This window comes from Ambystoma mexicanum, chromosome 6q, assembly GCF_040938575.1.
Source record: "Ambystoma mexicanum isolate Mex_15411 chromosome 6q, UKY_AmexF1_1, whole genome shotgun sequence".
Lineage (NCBI taxonomy): Eukaryota > Metazoa > Chordata > Amphibia > Caudata > Ambystomatidae > Ambystoma > Ambystoma mexicanum.
Genome location: NC_090937.1, coordinates 362,791,999 through 362,809,785, shown reverse-complemented (window position 1 = coordinate 362,809,785; position 17,787 = coordinate 362,791,999). Strand labels below are relative to the sequence as shown.

Genomic DNA, 17,787 nt, shown 5'->3' with positions numbered 1-17,787 from the left:
TGGGTACAGTTCGATCACAAGAGAATATTGGTAGCCTGAAGGCTGTTGGGTTTGTGTTGGGGTTGTGTGCTTTTTGGGAGTAATGGGTTGTAGCATTGTGCGTGCGCTATTCCATTTTTCAGCACTACGAAGTTAGTATGGTGACATCACCCATAGATTTGTGCATAGGACTCAGAGAACACAAGACGGTGAGCAGTTAGCATTGGAAACTTGGATTGGCAGACGAAGTGAGCAAGTGGCAGTGCGCGTAAGGTACATGCGCAAGATTGTGGGTGTGCCTGAGGAGGAAGGGAACTTGTAAAGTGAGCGGTGTATGGCGCATACCTGGTAAGGTGGAGCTAGAGAGGCTCATAGTAAAGTAATAACTTTGTGATTGCATTGTGTACCTCCCTTAAGAGTGGATGATCGAAACCCTCAATTTGAGGTCAGGTAAACAAAAGAGTGATGAATCGAGGGATGCGCGAGGGGACACGCCCCTCCAGCACTTGTGTAAAACACTCCAACCCTTTCGGGAGAAAATATGCAAATATAGAATAGAATGGTCTAAAGGTACAGAGGGGAAGTTAACTAAACCATGGCCACCTTGCAGAGGTTTCTCCAAAGATGTGCAGCAATCACTACTGACACACATACAGGGCACCTATAAGGGGAAGAAGCTAACAAGCCGCATGGCGATATTCGAATTGTGGTGCATGTTCCAAGAGGTGAGGGGGATGCAGTGAGGTGTCAGTGGATGCTGAGCCAGCAGGAGGTACTGGGGTCCGCGACCCTGCCTCCTGCTCCCCCTAACGTCCCTCCGAATGTGGTCTCTGATGACATAGATGATGAGAAAGGGATGTAACCCATACGAGAATTAAGAGCAGCAGAGGGGTATTCAAATCTGGCAAATAAACCACCACCATAAACTAGGAAGGAGGGTCCGAGAGGCACAGGGCAGCCGATCGCTGAGAAAGGTCCAAACAGTGAGGTACAGACCGTTGAAAATGAAGGGCTAGGGGGAATAGCCACGGGCGAATGGATAGGGTGACAGATCCTCCTAAAGATAAAAGGGAAAACATATGGGGAAGCAGAAGGGACAATGAAGGCAATGGAAGGGTTAAAGGGGAGCGGGGAAGCATTGGATTGGGCTGAGATAATGGAGGAAACTGACAGACGGGAGAAAGAAAGCGAGGAGAGGTTAGAGAGAGAGGACAGGGAGAGGAGTAGAGAGAAGAGGGTAAAGAGAGAAGACAGGGAGAGAAGAGTGGTAAGGATAGAGAGAGGATATGGAGAGGAGAATGGAGGAAGAGAAGGAGCAGGTACAGAGAGAAAGAGAATAAAGCATAGAAAGAGATCATGGAGAAAGAAAATGAGAGGAACAGGAACAATGACACAGAAGGAAAAGAGAAGTAGAAGAGATCAAGAGTCGGTGGGAGGTAGCAGAGCGGAAAAAATGCAAGTTGATTGAGAAGGAACAGATCAAGTTGCAGGTATACAGATTGGCAAGGGAATGCGCACGCTAACAGGAGGACGAGCAAGCAATACGGGCTGTAAAGACACAATGGACAGCGAACAGGGGAAATTATAGCTTTGAGGGTGGCAGACGAGCACTGCCAGACAGCACAACCTCATGGGACAGGAGAACCACAGTACGTGACTATACAGGCATAGGGCTCTTGCGGAGGGAGGCAGCAGACATGACTTGAGGGATATCGACATTAACTTGAAATCTTGCATCGACAAAATTAGGAGGCTAAGCTTCGTAGATGACTTTTGTAGCAGCATGGGCCCGGGGTGTGACAAAGAAGGACGGAACAGTGGGGACGAGAAGGGGGAGCTGCATAGGTCCCAGTCCACAGGATCAGGGACAGATAAGAGGGTGAAATGGGTGAGTGGGCCAGGCACAGGGTGAGCAGGAGGAGGGAGCATGGATGTGCGGGACACAGGTGACAGATGACTTGTGTATCCTCAATGACATAACGACATATGTAGACAGGCTTAGAGAACTCCCAGGACGAAAGAAGGGGAGACAGCGATAGTGTGCTTGAGAGAGAGGGTAACAGGGGAACATGACAACAGTGTCCGAATACCCATAAAAAACTCCTCAACTCAAAACCCAACTGTCAGCCCAACCTCTCTGCCTGCCTCCTTGATATTGATCGCTGGATAACCACAAATCACCTCCTCTTAAATCCTACCAAAACTGAAATCATGGTGTGCGGCAACACCAAGATTCTTCCCCACCCTCTACCCTGGCCATCATTCATGGGCAATCCACCAACCACCTCAACCACAGTAAAAAAGCTTGGATGCACTCTTCACTCTGACCTAACCCTCCCTCGCCAAACCAACAATGTCTCTAAATCCTGCCATTACCACCTCAAAATTCTTAGACATATTTTTTCGCACCTCTCCGTTCCCAACCAACTCGCCACTGTACAATATATTGTAATGTTAAGACTGGACTATGCCAACTCCCTCTACCTCGGAATCCAAGCATACCACCCCATCAAACTACAAAGAGCACAAAACGCTGCAGCAAAATTGCTTCTAGCACTTGGCCCAAGAGATCACACCTCTCCAGCTCTCAGAACTCTCCACTGGATCCCGGTTGGACGAAAGGTGACTTTCAAAACCTTATACATCTCCCACTGAGCGATGCATAAAACCGGACCTTTGTACCTACAGGACAAGCTAAAACCCTACCACCCACCGCGCACTCTAAGATCAAGCTCTGCACTCCTCCTAGTGATACCGAACACCAACTCAGTCAAGTTAGGAGGATCATCATTCTCAGCCCTGGTCCCCACTCTGTGGAACTCGCTCCCACCCCACATTTGACTCACCCACATTTGACTCACCGAAGACTACATATCTTTCCACAAACTACTGAAAACGTGGCTCTTCCATTAAAGAATCGATGCTTAGAATGAACGGAATAAATAGCCACAACAAATACAAACCAAAGTTGCTGAACAAATAAAACAAAGAGTAAAGGCAGTCGATTGAACAGATGGAAAGACTAAAACAGATAGACTGAATAGAACAAATGAAGTGGATGGAATGAATGAAGTAGATGGAACGGATGAAGTGGATGGAACGGGCGAAGTGGATGGAACGGGCGAAGTGGATGGAACGGACAGAATGGATGGAACGGACGGAGTGGATGGAACAGACAGAGTGGGTGAAACGGACGGACAGAATGGGTGGGACGGACTGGATGGAACGGACGGACTGGATGGAACAGACGGAGTGGATGAAACAGATGGAGTGGATGGAAAGGATGGAGTGGATGGAATGGATGGATCGGATAGAGTGGATGGAATAGATAGAGTGGATGGAATGGATAGAGTGGATGGAACGGATGGAGCCGATGGAGAGGATGGAACAGATGGAGTGGATAGAACGGATAGAGTAGACGGAACGGATAGAGTATATGGAGTACATGGAGTAGATGGTGTGGATGTAACATATGGAATTGATGGAATTGATGGAACTGATGGAGTGGATGGAACCGGATAGAGTAGATGCAACCGGATGGAGTGGATGGAACGGATGGGAAGGATGGAGTGGGTGGATCGAGAGGATGGGAGGGGATGAGTGGATGGAGGGGATGCAGTGGATGCAGTGGATGGAGGGGATGGAGGGGATGGAGTAGAAGAAGGGATAGAATGGATGAGTAGCTGGAGTGGATGGAACGGACAGAGTGGACAGAACGGATGGAGTGGATGGAACAGATGGTGTGGATAGAACAGATGGAGTGGATGGAACGGATGGAGTGGATAGAATGGATGGAGTAGATGGAACCGGACAGAACCGGTTGGAACTGGATGAAGTGGATAGAATGGATGGGAAGGATGGAGTGGGTTGATGGAATTAGATGGAGTGGATGAAGGGGATGAATGAATAGAGTCGATGGAGTGGATGGAGAGGATGGAGTGGACAGAGGGGACGGAGTGGATGGAGGGGACGGAGTGTATAGAGTGGATGAGCAGATGGAACGGATGGAGTGGATGGAACGGATGGCGTGGATCCAACCAGATGGAGTGGATGGAACGGATGAATTGGACGGAACGGATGGGAAGGATGGAGTGGGTGGATCAAGAGGATATAAAGGGATGAGTGGATGGAGTGGATGGAGGGGATTGAGGGGATGGTGTGGATGGTTCGGATGGATGGATGAGTAGATGGAGTGGATGCAACGGATGGAGTGGGTGGAACAGACAAAGTAGATGGAACGGATGGAGTGGATGGAGTGAATGGAACAGATGCAGTAGATGGAATGGATGGAACGGATGAAGTAGATGGAACAGATGAATTGGATGGAATGGATGGATGGAATTGGATGGAGTGGATGGAGTGGATGGAGGGGGTGGGGGAGATGAATGGATAAAATGGATGAGTAGTTGGAGTAGATGGAACGGACAGAGTGGATAGAACGGTTGGAGTGGATGGAACGGATGGAGTAGATGGAACCGGATGGAACCAGATGGAGCAAATGGAATGGATGAGAAGGATGAGTGGGCAGATGGAATTAGATGGGGTGGATGAATGAATGGAGTAGATTGAGGGGATGGAGGGGATGGAACCAAATGGAACAGATGGAACCAGATGGAACGGATGGAACCAGATGGAATGAATGGGAAGGATGTAGTGGGTGGAGAGGATGGAGGGGATAGAGTGCATAGAGTGCATGGAGGGGATGGAGTGGATGGACTGGATGGAGTGGAGTGGATGGATTAGATGGATTGGATGGAGAGGATGAAACGGATGAAACTGATGGAGTGTATGGAATGGATGAAGTGGATGGAATGGATAAAGTGGATAGAACGGATGAAGTGGATGGAACGGATGAAGTGGATGAAACGGATAGATAGATGAATTAATGGAACGGACTGAACGGATGGAGTGGATAAAGCAGATGGAGTGGACAGAATGGATAGCGTGGATGAACTGTATCGAACAGATGAACTGGATGGAATGGATGGAGTGGATGGAATGGATGGAGTGGAAAGAGTGGATGGAATGGATCGAACCGATGAAGTGGATGGAATGGATGGAACCGATGGAACCGATGGAGTAGATGGAACCGGATGGAACGGATGAAGTGGGTAGAATGGATGAAGTGGGTAGAATGGACAAAGTGGGTAGAATGGACGAAATGCGTAGAATGGACGAAGTGGAGGAAACGGATAGAGTGGATGGAACAGATAGTGTGGATAAGACGCATAGAGTGGATGGAACGGATAGTGTGGATGGAACGCATAGAGTGGATGGAATGCATAGAATGGATGCAACGCATAGAGTGGATAGAACGCATACAGTGGATGGAACGGATGAAGTGGATAGAACAGATGAAGTGGATAGAACGGATGAAGTGGATGGAACGGGTAGCTAGACGGATGGAGTGGATAGATAGATGAATGTATGGAATGGATAGATATATGGTTGGATGGAGTGGATAAATAGATGGATGGATGGAGTGGATAGATCGATTGAGTAGATGGAATGGATAGGATGCAAGTGGATGGAACGTATGTAAATGGATGGAATGGATGTAAGCGGATGGAACGGATGTAAGCGGATGGAACAGATGAAGCAGATCAAACGGATGAAGTGGATAGAACCGATGAAACAGATGAAGCGGATGGAACGACTGCTATGTACCTCTATCCCCATGTCACCATATCCATCCTGTCGCTTTATAAACGTATGTCACTATGTACACCCCCTGTCCTGGACTCATGCCTGGCCGCTTGCGCTTCACTGATAAACCACCAAATCTCACTACTACGCTTAGTCTCTCCTATACACCATCACTTAACCAGAACACAGCTATGCTATGACACATTCGGCCTAGCTGTTCTCATACTAACATGAACCGACGAACACCTCATCATCCTGATAAAACACAGCTAGCTGAGCACATTATGGCTAGCTTAGGCATCTCCTCAGGCCTATCACAGCCAGAACTCAGTCTGAGTGTACACCCTCCTGACTGAACACATCCAACTGATTTCCTCAGCACCACTCCTACCGCTATGAAGCAGCTAACATGCAACAACCACACCAGCTGCACACATATCCGGTGCGCCCATGCACCATACTACATTCTCTCTCTCTACTGACTTGAACTGCGGTTCCCGAGAGCGTTCAACCTACCAGCGATTTGAGGTCATACCAATGATACATAAGGTGCTATGTAAATGCCAAGTAACATAACATAACATACCAGACCTAATACGCAAGCATCGAAAGCAAGGGAAGACAGTTCAGGCTGACTAGGAACATGCATGGGGAGGTAGGGTCTACACAGATGCCCTTACTGCAAAGGGGAGGGGTGCGACCTCAGTATATACTGTGGAAGCATATCGACAAAGAGAATGTGCAGTGCAGCTCACTATCATTATCAGCGGGGGTTGGGAAATGGATATACGAGATGAAAAGGTTAACATCAGGCCAGAGGTTAGCAGTTGGGCATGTGAACAGACTATTGGTAGTGATCTTCGGGGAAGCTGCAGATGACGTATGGAAGAGGGCGGGATTCCTCGGAGTAACGACACAGAACACGGCACACAACGGTTCACCATACGCAAACTGCAGGGCTGCCGTATGGCAAGCCTTGAGGACACAATACCCAGACACGATGTCATTATGTCTCACAAAATGGAGGCAGACGAAGACCCTTTACACTACATTCAGGCGATCCAAGAGCTTTGGTGCCTTAAAACTCGTGAACTATGGGATAATACAGTAGCAGCATTTTATCACATATTATGCCATGTGCTACCAGTGCCCGTACAGAAAACAGTTAAGGAAGTTGGTGGGCATGGAAGCAAAGGCATGGCAAGAAATACAACTCACGATTGTTCACCATTGTAGGCTATGGCATGAGAAGCTTAAGAAGAAGGCGGAGGACAAAAAGGTAAATGAAGCAAAATTAGTGCAGAAAGAACTATCGAAGTACACAATGGAAGGGCAGGTACTGAATAGCGCAAGCACACAGGAGACACAGCAACCGCAGCAGCAGTATACACAGTCGCCCATGGGGGGAGGGTTCATGGGGCGCGGTCATTGAGGGGCCATGGGTACAGACCGCAGACACATCACAACCGAGGGAGATTTCCAGGAGGATTTCATGGATACACAAAGCAGGGCCCAGGGAATTACGGGGGTGGTTTCCAAAGTCATGGGAGGGAGCCACCACAGTGTTGGTCACGTGGGCAGCTGGTACACATTTCAAGAGCTTGCAGGAACAGGGGGATGCAGCAGAATTGGGGAAGACCATACCAGCAGACGTTTCAGGAGGATCAAGGTGATTACTATTTGCAGGACCAACCACAGATACAACAAGGACAGACACAGGGGGGGCTCCAGCAGACACACTAGCCCATGACACAGATACCAGAGATGCCAGCACCTGTACCCCAGATACAAGCACCCATACCCCAGATGCTAGCACCCGTACCACAATATTTACAAGCATCACATATTCGAGGAAGCTCACAGCAAGTGCCACAAGTACAGGACAGTGTACAGCTAAACGATGGCACATGCCCACTTATGGACTCCATGGGCACTGTAAACCATTAGGAAACTGAGAGGGGTCACCATGATAGGGAACAATCCATTCACAGGAAAGGCAATGTCCATGTACCCTCAATAGGACAGCCCACAGACAGACTTGATGTGTTCCCTCCTGTCGATCACACCCAACCCTCCAGAGGAACATCACATAGGGGTGGCGATAGGTGACAAGACTTTTTCCTTTCTTGTATATACACGGGCGACTAGGTCCTGCATTCAGGAAGGAGCATTTACATTGTCAGGTGATGCCATGAGTACTCAAGGATTCTCTGGGGCTTGGGCAGTGGTTTGTTTTACAGATGATATCTCTCTTTCTATAGGAGAATACAATCTATCTCTGCCTTTACTATACTTTCGACAGACACCTGTAAATATACGTGGACGAGACATTATGAGCAGATTGAACATAACAATTTCATTTACAGACAAGGGGATAGTGTGTTCCACACCAGGAATACACATGCTCAATGTAAAAGAGATCATTCAAGCCTATTGTGGGCAGAAGGTACAGAGTGGGGTGCCAGTGGACAAGGAGCTGTTCCAGTACGGAACTGACATGGCAATTGCATGGCTCCCAGTGATTGCAGGAAAGATGTGGCAGATGCCAAATGAGTACTTTTTCAGACCAGAGCTCCCTATGGACGAGAAGGAAGGGATGATAGTGCCAATCTAGATCGAGGCAGTAGTTCTGAGGGACAAGTTGATAGCAGTACATGGGATGGATGACACAGGTCGGTCATGGCCAGCAGTGATCGTGGTGGGAGAAGGGTGCAGCCTGACCACAGCGTCAGAGACGAACAATCAGAACACCAGATGATGTTTGAGATGACTGTGACATACTGGCTGAGCATACATTACAGGGAGGTGCCACAGAAGATGGCAATGGCGCTGGAGGCACCACAATCCTTCAGTGAGGAGGATCTGGCCAAGGTACCCAGCATCCTATGGACCACAAGTCCTTATGATCTGTGGCTGTTGACAGGAATAGGGGGAGTGAAGCTAAAGTTGAAACCAGGAGCAATTCTATCCAGAGTAAAACAGTATCCACTTTCCTAGGAGGCAGATGAGGGCATTTATGAGATGATTGTAGCACCAGTGGAGAGAGGCATCCTAGTACCGTCAGAGTCCCCATGCAACACAGCTGTGTACCCTGTCAAGAAAGCAAAGTGGGGATCATGGCATTTTATTCAGGACTTAGCCCCTAAACCATACTGTAGAGGCAGAGTTTTCTTTGGTCCCAAATCCAGCGACAGTTTTGTGCAGTATTCCGGCTGAAGGTACCTGCTTCACGGATATAGACTCGAAAAATGCATTTTTCTCAGTACCACTACACACAGACACACAAGACCTGACTTCCTTTATGTATAGAAACCAGAGGTGGAAACATACAAGGCTCCCACAGGTGTACTGCGAGTCACCCTCTATATTCAACAGGGTCCTACAAATGGACCTAGGCAATGTACAGCTGGAAAGCACAGTTTTTCACTACGTAGATGACATTTTGATTTGCAGCATGACAGAAGACACGTTTAGAAAAGACTCAGTGCACATGCTGACTGTGTTAGCCGACAAGGGGTACAAGGTGGACAAAGCCAAACTACAGTACTGTCAGAAAGAAGTACTATACAATGGACAGACAATTTCCCAAAATGGCAAACAGATCACGCCAGAGAGGGCGGCGACAATACCCACGACAGTAAGGGAAATGCAGCAGTTCTCTTCTTAGGGTTGTGCAATTACTGCCGAGCTTGGGTGTTCAACTACAGTACATACACAAGGCCTTTACTGGGTGCTCTGAAAGAAGTAAAGACGGGACACAAGACCATGAACTGGACGAATGAGATGACTGAGACATTCAATACACTAAAAGAAGCAATATGCACAGCTCCAGTGTAAGGGATACCAGACTGCAAAAAGGATTTTTTTCTGTTCTCACACACTGTTGGGGTAGTTATAATGGCAGTACTGACACAGAGGATAAGTTTGGGACACAAGCCCATTGCTTAATACAGTGGAACACTTGACCCTGTAATGAGAGGATACTATAAGTGTGAACAAGCTTTGGCTGCTGGTTCATTTGCATTGGAGAAATCATCAGGGACTACCATGGGGTGCACTACTATGCTTTACGTGGAGCATGCACTTTTTGCGATACTGCAGAAGCCAAAGAGCACTTTGACAACACAGAGAGCATCAGGATACAAGGTGATACTATCAAACGCCTCACTTAAAATAGTGAGGTGCAGACTTGTCAAAACAGCAACCTTCCTCACAGATGTTCTGCAGGTAGGCTGCTATGCACACGACTTTACAGCAAACATACAGATGTTCAGTGAGACCTGCAAAGACATGAGGACGCACTTGAGGGGAAGACGTGCTGTACATTGACGGGTCTTCAACAAATGACCAGACAGATAGTGTCAGACATACCGGGACAGCAGTGGTGAGATTGAGGGAGCATGGAACAAGTGAGGTAGTGAAACGTGCACGATTACCACCACATTATTCAGTATAAGCAGCAGAATTACTGCCCTTAATACTAGCATTAGAAAACACTAGGGAAAAGGAAGTGACAGGGCATCCGGGCTCAGCGTACGTGATGTCAACAGTACATTTAGGTCTGTCACAGTGGATCAGGAGAGGCTCCAGGAGGGCAGATGGGACACCAGTACAGCATGCACTTTTATTGGGCAAACTGATCGAAGTAATTGATGATCCTACACAGGAAGCCATAGTGAATTGCCAGGCACAAACATGAGGGGAAGACGGTATTTCAAGAGAAAACGAAGCAGCAGACTCAGAAGCAAAATGCGCAGCATATTTTAGAGAATTACTAGAGATGAGGGCAGCATCACATGTCCATAATGCAAGGACAATGATACTAAAGGAAGGGTACAATGTGCTACTAGAATCACAGATCATGGAGTTGCAGGGAGCTGCACCCAGGGAAGAGAAGGACTTGTGGATGGAAAGGGGTTGCACAGTGTCTCCAACAGACACCCTATGGTGGCAAAACAAAACAGGGAAGGTGGTGATACCTCTGGCAGTATTGAACACAGCATTTCCACAGTTACACTATCCCACGCACACTGGGAAAGAGGTCATTGTCGCCCATATTGGAGAAACATGGTTCTGTCCTAATTTGGCAGAACACATGGTTGAATTTGTGAATAATTGTCTTGTATGCAAACAGTACACAGCAGGACATACATTGAGAGTTGTGAGAGGAGCCATAGCACATCCAGCAGGTCCATTCCAACATGTACATGTTGACTACGTTGACATGATTCAAGTGTGCCAAGGGTACCGCTACATGATAGTGGTTGTATGCCCATTCTCTTGGTGGATTGAGGCAGGCCCCTGCTCTCATCCTGATGCCCTCAGGGCGGCCAGGTTTCTGATCAGGGAAGTATTCCTGCGATGGGGCGTGTATGAGGTTCTGCAGTCTAACAACGGCCCTCACTTCACCAATGAAATGTTCAAACACATCACCAGGTTCTCCTGTGCATACCAACCCACAAGCAAACGGGATGTATGAAAGCATCAACAGCCTCCTGAAGGAGGCAATAGATAAGACAAAACAGAGAACAGAGAAAAACTGGCTACACTGCATACCACTTTCATTGTTTGCATTGCTCAACAATATCACAAAGAGGGGGGACTGTTACAGGGAGAGGTAGGTCACTAGATCAGATTATTCGAATCAAATGTCCTAGTGCAACCCAATTGAATTAAATTCATATCCCCTCATATGAAGAGCAACACAATGTCAACCATAAATTATGTCATATCTTATTTTCAACACAATACAATATACTAAAATCATACAATGTGATAATCAAACCAAAAATTATTTGAGAGATAAATATAAGCCCCAACTCATGGGGGCACTTTGACATTTACAAAAACATATAAATATGAATATACATATAGAACAAAACAAATGAGTCAAGAAAAAAATAAATGAAATCATTCATGAGCGAGAGAAGAAAGAACAAACATAATTATACATTTTTCTTGAAAAAAATGTGAGCATCATCGGCTACAGTTGGCCGTTATTAACAAAAAAATGCAAATAGCATAAAGCTTATGTCTACAAAGTCTGTTCAGTTACTAGTTAAACAGGAAGTTTCTTAAACCCAAACGTCGTTGTACATTCAAATGAAACAGGTTTAAAATGGAGAGAACAAGGTAAATCAGTCCTCTTTAGTTTTCCAGAGCTAAGAAGATTCTTGAACTGAAATCGGGTCTGCCAACGCAGGAGGGGGGCAAAGGAAGAAAAAATCCTTCAATTTTTTGGACCCGTTATTACTCGTGGCCCAAACTTATGTTAAGGTCTAGTGCAAGGATCTTCAGTCCCCTCTCATAATCATACGTTTTGGCGGTATGAACATGTGCGTTCAAGTCGTTGGTCAGGAAGATCCACCTTCATCAGGGCAGTGGTAAACAGGACCCTGTGATTGTGGAGAGAAAACAGAGAAAGAAAAAAGGGAGAAAAGACTAATGAGAGGGTGTGGAAGACAGAAGGGGATCACCACTTGCCTCGAAGCAGGTTAACCTGTGTGGGGGATGTGAAAATGTACAAGTACAGAGATATACCTAAAAAATATCTCTATTTGTATTTTATTAATGGGACAACTAAAAAGCTATATGTTGATATCCCTGAACGGTGGTGTTCTGACAGCATAGAATGAATACCACCAAACGGAAAAACAATTCCTAGCTATGTGAGCCCTTTTCAGGCACAACCACAAGGATTCCAGATTGAGCCCCTTATCAATTTGTCACAAGTTGATAGTTGCCGCATTGAATATTTAGAACAGTTGGATCTGCGGGGATAAGGCGAGAGATGTCTCACCTTACAAAATATCCAAATATCAGCATGTGATGCAGGAAGAAAAGTTCACATTGCAATACGAGTCTACGGACGCTGAGATGTCGAGACGTCATACATAGCCAGCTGCTACACACAGTCTAAGGTACCTAGAATTGAAGAGTATCAGTGTCAATGGCCTATGGAGTGGATAGAACCCATATTTTATAAATATAGAATGCTTTTGTACCTGGGTAGCAGGAGAGAAGATGTTACCCAGCGGTCGCCTGCTGTGTTTAACGCGGCGTCTCAAACAGGATCATGAATGGTAGCGGGCTCAGGCTGCTCTCAGTGTGATGTACCTACGAAGCAGGGTCGATACGAAAGAATCGTTTAAAATGATGGCGTGCAGAATACCCCTGAATAAACTGACATGTGAATAAATGCATGATCTCTATACGTTCTCATGCGTCCGGACATGTCTAAAGGTAACTGTGAGAGAGCAACAACAGATCTATGAGCCGAGTCCAGAAACCGAGCGTCGGAAACCCTGTGCTTTACACCCGTGCTCTGGAGCAGCTCTCTGTGGGACACAAATATGCCTACACTAGTAAAAACGCCATGTATGGAACTCATACCTCCAAGCTCCAAACCGGTCTCTGGCCGGGAAAACGAAAAGCCGCGCAGATACGGCATATTGTGGTATGCGGAAGTAAATAAAGGGGTTGTTACAGTAACAAGGTCACGTGTAGGTGACGTTGTGACAAATAATTTGTAGGTGTCGGAAGCGCTGCAGGCGGAGCCGGGGAAACCCGGTGTCCACAGGTCGTGGTGTCTCGCATGTATGAGAGTACACGAAGGGTTGCCGTGGTAACCAGGTGAGGAAAATACAGCAGCGTGCAGGGTAAAAGATATGAGGCTGCCAAGGGCAGTGGTGCGAACGGTGCAATCTCGACCCTTCTGCATAACGAAATGATACAGAGCAGTGCTGGCGTGTGCTGCTGCGAATGAAGCGGAATGTGTTGTATTCCGGCAAAAACGAGTAGCCCAGAGGCACGACCACATCTCTAATGGTGGGCCGGGACAACAGAGAGCAACGGAGGAGCACAGTCTTTAGAGTGGCAGTGGCCAAAGGTATGGGGCCAAGTGTGACCCCCAACTGTCACATGGGGAACATTGGGCCATGCCTTGGTCTCTGTGGGGGAGATTGGCAGATTAGAAGCACAAACTCCCACCGTGTATCTCAAAGTTACGGTGTGCGCTCACAGGAGATACCCAGTAGTGGAGGTCCAGGTCATTCTGTGTACAGTGCATGCTAAGCCACTCAAAAGGTTACTTCAGGAAGAGACCCCCTTCTGGGGGAGCACCGTAGGGGTACTGAGGCCGATGTCCCCACCGATGAGGGCTATATGTGAATGAGTCACATGTTGGGCAGATGTGGCCCGTGTGTCTATTAACCAAGAGAACATTGTTCATTCAGTCCATTTTCAAAGGAATCTAGTCTATGTATCCATCTCTTTTCCATATTGAGTAGTCTGTTCTGTATGTTGGGGCCCTTTTGGATTTTCTCCAGAACCCACCAAAGTATATCATCCGGTGTGTGATGTTCGTTCAGGAAGTGTGTTACCAGAGGGGCTGTGTCATTTTTGCATCGGATTCTAGACCGATGTTCTAAAATGCGGGTCCCAACACTGCGCATTGTTTGGCCTACATAGCGGAGGCCGCATGGGCACTCGATGGAATAGACCACTTGGTTGCTCTTGCAGTTTGATTGATGTTTGAGTGTCCATTGTGTACTGCCAATCTCGAATGTTTGAATCTTTTTTGTAAATTCACATACAGAGTACGAACCACATGGATAGTGGCCCGTGACCTTCCGTAAATTCCAAAGCCCTGTGCGAGGTGTGTCTCGAGTGAATGCTGAGTGTACCAGATGATCCTTAATATTCTTTGCTCTCTTAAAGGCAAATCTTGGTATGGGTTCATCCCAGAGGTGTAGTCTCACTATGGGCCACTGTTGGCGGATCACTCTCTTGAGGTCAAAAGAATTAAGGCCATGTGTGATCACACAAGTAACTCTCTCTTCTCAGGGCTGGTTGGTGTTAGCCCGCGGTGTTAAGAGTAGGTCATGGTTGGTGAACCTGGCTCTTTTGCTTGCATTCTTTACCAATCTCTTGGGATAGCCTTGTGCCCGTAGTCTTGTTTCTAGGGCACTTGCATTGTCATAAGAGAAGAGCAGTTCCTGCGCAGCCATAGAAACTGGCCATACGGGAGATTCTGTTTGATATGTTGCGTATGATTGCTTTGGAAATGCAGGAGGGTGTTCCGATCAGTAGCTTTCCTAAACAGGTGTCACATGAGTTTGTCCCTATTCCACAGAATCTGTTAATCCAAAAAGTGTACTAGGGTATTGCTGTATTCCAGTGTGAATTGGATATTATTGTTACGTGTGTTGAGCCATTCCCAGAATTCTTTAGGAGATGTCTCATCACCAGTCCAAATGAAAATAATGTCATCGATATATTGATGCCAATGATCGATTTTTGAGCTCCATTGATTGGTTTGACTATATACAAACTGATCCTCAAAAGATGCCATGAAGAGGATTGCTAGGCTCGGGGCAAAAGTAGCGCCCATTGCTGTCCCTTTTATTTGTAGGTAGAACTGGTTATCGAATGAGAATTTTTTTTCCCAAGTGCCAAAGTGGCCAGTTCAATAATGAACTCCGGTGGGACCTGTAATTGACCATTCTCTCTGGTCAGATGTTCATAGATACAGTCTATAGCTGCCTCTTGTGGTATAGACGTATATAATGATTTGATATCCATGATCACCAAGAATTGTTGTTCAGAATCAAAGGGGAGATTCTCAAAGACTTGAATAGTATGCATGGTATCCCTAAGATATGATTTCGTTTTAATGCTTAACGGTTTAAGAAAAAAGTCAATGAAACAGCCAATAGGTTCCAGAATGGATCCACAACCAGAGACAATGGGTCTCCGTGGTGGATCTAATAAGTTTTTATGAATATTGGGGAGGGCATATTAACATGGAGTTCGGTCTTGTGATGTGGTCAAAAAAGTGGCGTCCTTGTCTGTGATCCAATTCCTTTCTAGAGCAAAGTTGACCATTTCAGAAATTTCTGTTTTGATTTCTTTCGTCAGATCTTTCCTAAGGGTGCGGTAACTATCAGCTGGGTCCGACCACCATTTAACGCCCCATGAGGTGGTGACAGGACGGCGCATACAACTCCCACTGGCTCCTCCCACTAGTGATTTGAAAGATGCTGAGAGTAGCACAGATGTGTTAGGTCGGGAGTTGTACGATTACATTACTTCCTTGATTGCAAGTGCCTCTTTTTATCTCTCGCCAGATACAACGGTTCTGGGCAGGCCCAGAAGACAACGGAGAAAGCTACTGCAACAATGGACAAACAGTCTCTGGAGTAAACGGACAGGTTAACATTGGAGACGTGGTCCTGCTATGAAATGTTATCTGAAAGTGGGATGCACCCAGATTTACGGGCCCCCACACCATTGCAGCAGTAGCAGATAAAGCTGTCTGACTGGAAGGAAAGACAGTGTGGAACTACTTGTATGGCATCAAGCCCTAGAAAGCAGCGGCTTCGCCTGGCAACGAGTTCAACAGGGCCAATGATCAGCAGCAAGGAGAGCAAACAAACGATTCTGAACGTACACTACCGAGTGGGTGACACCCAATGACTACTTGCTCAAGGGCAGCAGAGTTAGGGACTGGACTGCTTATAGACTTAGAATGAGGATACACTGTCCGTTTGTTATTTTATTCTCTACATACATTCTTCGTGAAAGTCAACTGCAATAACTGATGTTTGTTCATGTTACCCACTGACAATCACCCTGATACTTTCTCAAACCAATTTGTCCACACTGTGAGAAGATCCAGTAGTTTCCAAGCACAATCACCCAGAGTATATTATCTCCCCTTTGTAGAATGTTTGGCCCAAGCTTAGCCACAACTCGAACAAGGCAACCCTACCCTCCTATACTTGCCACACCGAGAGACCCAGCAGTAAGAGCAGTGTGGAAGCAAGTGTTCATTTTTGCTCGCAATGATTATCTAGTTCATAGGGCTTAAAGAAGGGCTTAAAGAATTAACTAGATATTAACAAATAATGCACACTTTCGCACATTTCAGGCAGGCAACTATATCTTCAATCTGCACAAGGATCAAGCAGCACAGGTAACAATGGGTGAAATAATAAAGAATGTGATTATATTGTTGTGTCTCCTTAGTCCAAGTGTGGTATTTGCTTTTTATATTTTGGAGAATTTAACTTGTTGCTAGTGTTACCGTTGCATCCTCTACTAACATTCCCCTGACCCAAGCAGGTGGAGCAACCATGTCAGGTGGACAGGAGAACACTGCAAGCACAGTAAGGAGGGGTAAGCACAGTGCTGACACAGACATGAAAGGAGTAAACATGTATCTCACAGACAAAGCTCGAGTGTCTAACAACATGTGGTACAAACACATGACAAAGGTACGTAAAGAAACCAGTTGAGAGAGCTGTAATGTCTGCTCATTAATCCCCTATGCCATGAGTGCCTCCAAAACGTTTATAGCAACTGAAATACCAGCAGCAAGAGCTCAATGTCTGATCGACCTGTCGTTGGTAATAACCAGATGAATATTTTAGGGGGAAAACAACAGCACTGAGATGGATGTCCCAAGCTACATTCCCATACAAAGACAATTACATAAAGACACTAGACATGATGAATAATTACTAGCAGTTATATGAAGCAATACAATACATAACTGATAGGCCTGAGAAAGGAGAGAAAAAGACAGTAACATTGAAGGAACTGCCATGCCCATGGATGAGAGTGAAAGAGACAGAAGAAGAAACTGGGTGCTGGGAGAGACCATAGATGCTCGTGTATGGTCAAGTTTACACAGAAGATGAATAAAGGATGGGGTGGTGGGAACCAAGGACCTGACACTAGCGCAATCACCAGTGAATTAAGTACAAGAAGAAAATGGCAAATGCCTGAAGGAGTGGGAGGCAAGTGGACCAATGCCTATAATACCCTTGAAGACCCCTGCACTGTGTTACCAAAATGACAGTGAAGTGGAAGTGGGGCAATATACAGGCTGCAGAAGCATAGAAAAGCATGTCTCAATGAAATAGGCACTACAGTTCTGAGGGATCACTACTGGGCATGTGAATCCAAGGCATACAAGAAGCTGCCACCCAAATGGGGAGGTGTTTCTCACTGGTACACATCAATATGCCTTCATTGTTCATGCCGCGAAAGGATGTGAAGCTCGATGAGTTTCCAAAAATGGACACTAACAGAAGAAAGAAGAGGTCTGTAGAAAAGGAACAGACAAGCAAGAGAAAAAAGCTGGCAATATTGAAGAGA

General features: G+C 46.4%; 1 long non-coding RNA gene across 1 annotated transcript in view; it reads left to right on the top strand.

Moving 5' to 3' along the window:
- The window catches only part of LOC138515515 (uncharacterized), a 44,814-nt gene extending 28,178 nt beyond the window's left edge, over positions 1-16,636 (top strand). Inside the window, exon 2 of the long non-coding RNA XR_011282040.1 lies at positions 15,753-16,636. This is a non-coding gene — a long non-coding RNA (uncharacterized lncRNA). The remainder of the gene's footprint in view (positions 1-15,752) is intronic.
- The last annotated feature ends 1,151 nt before the right edge of the window (positions 16,637-17,787 follow it).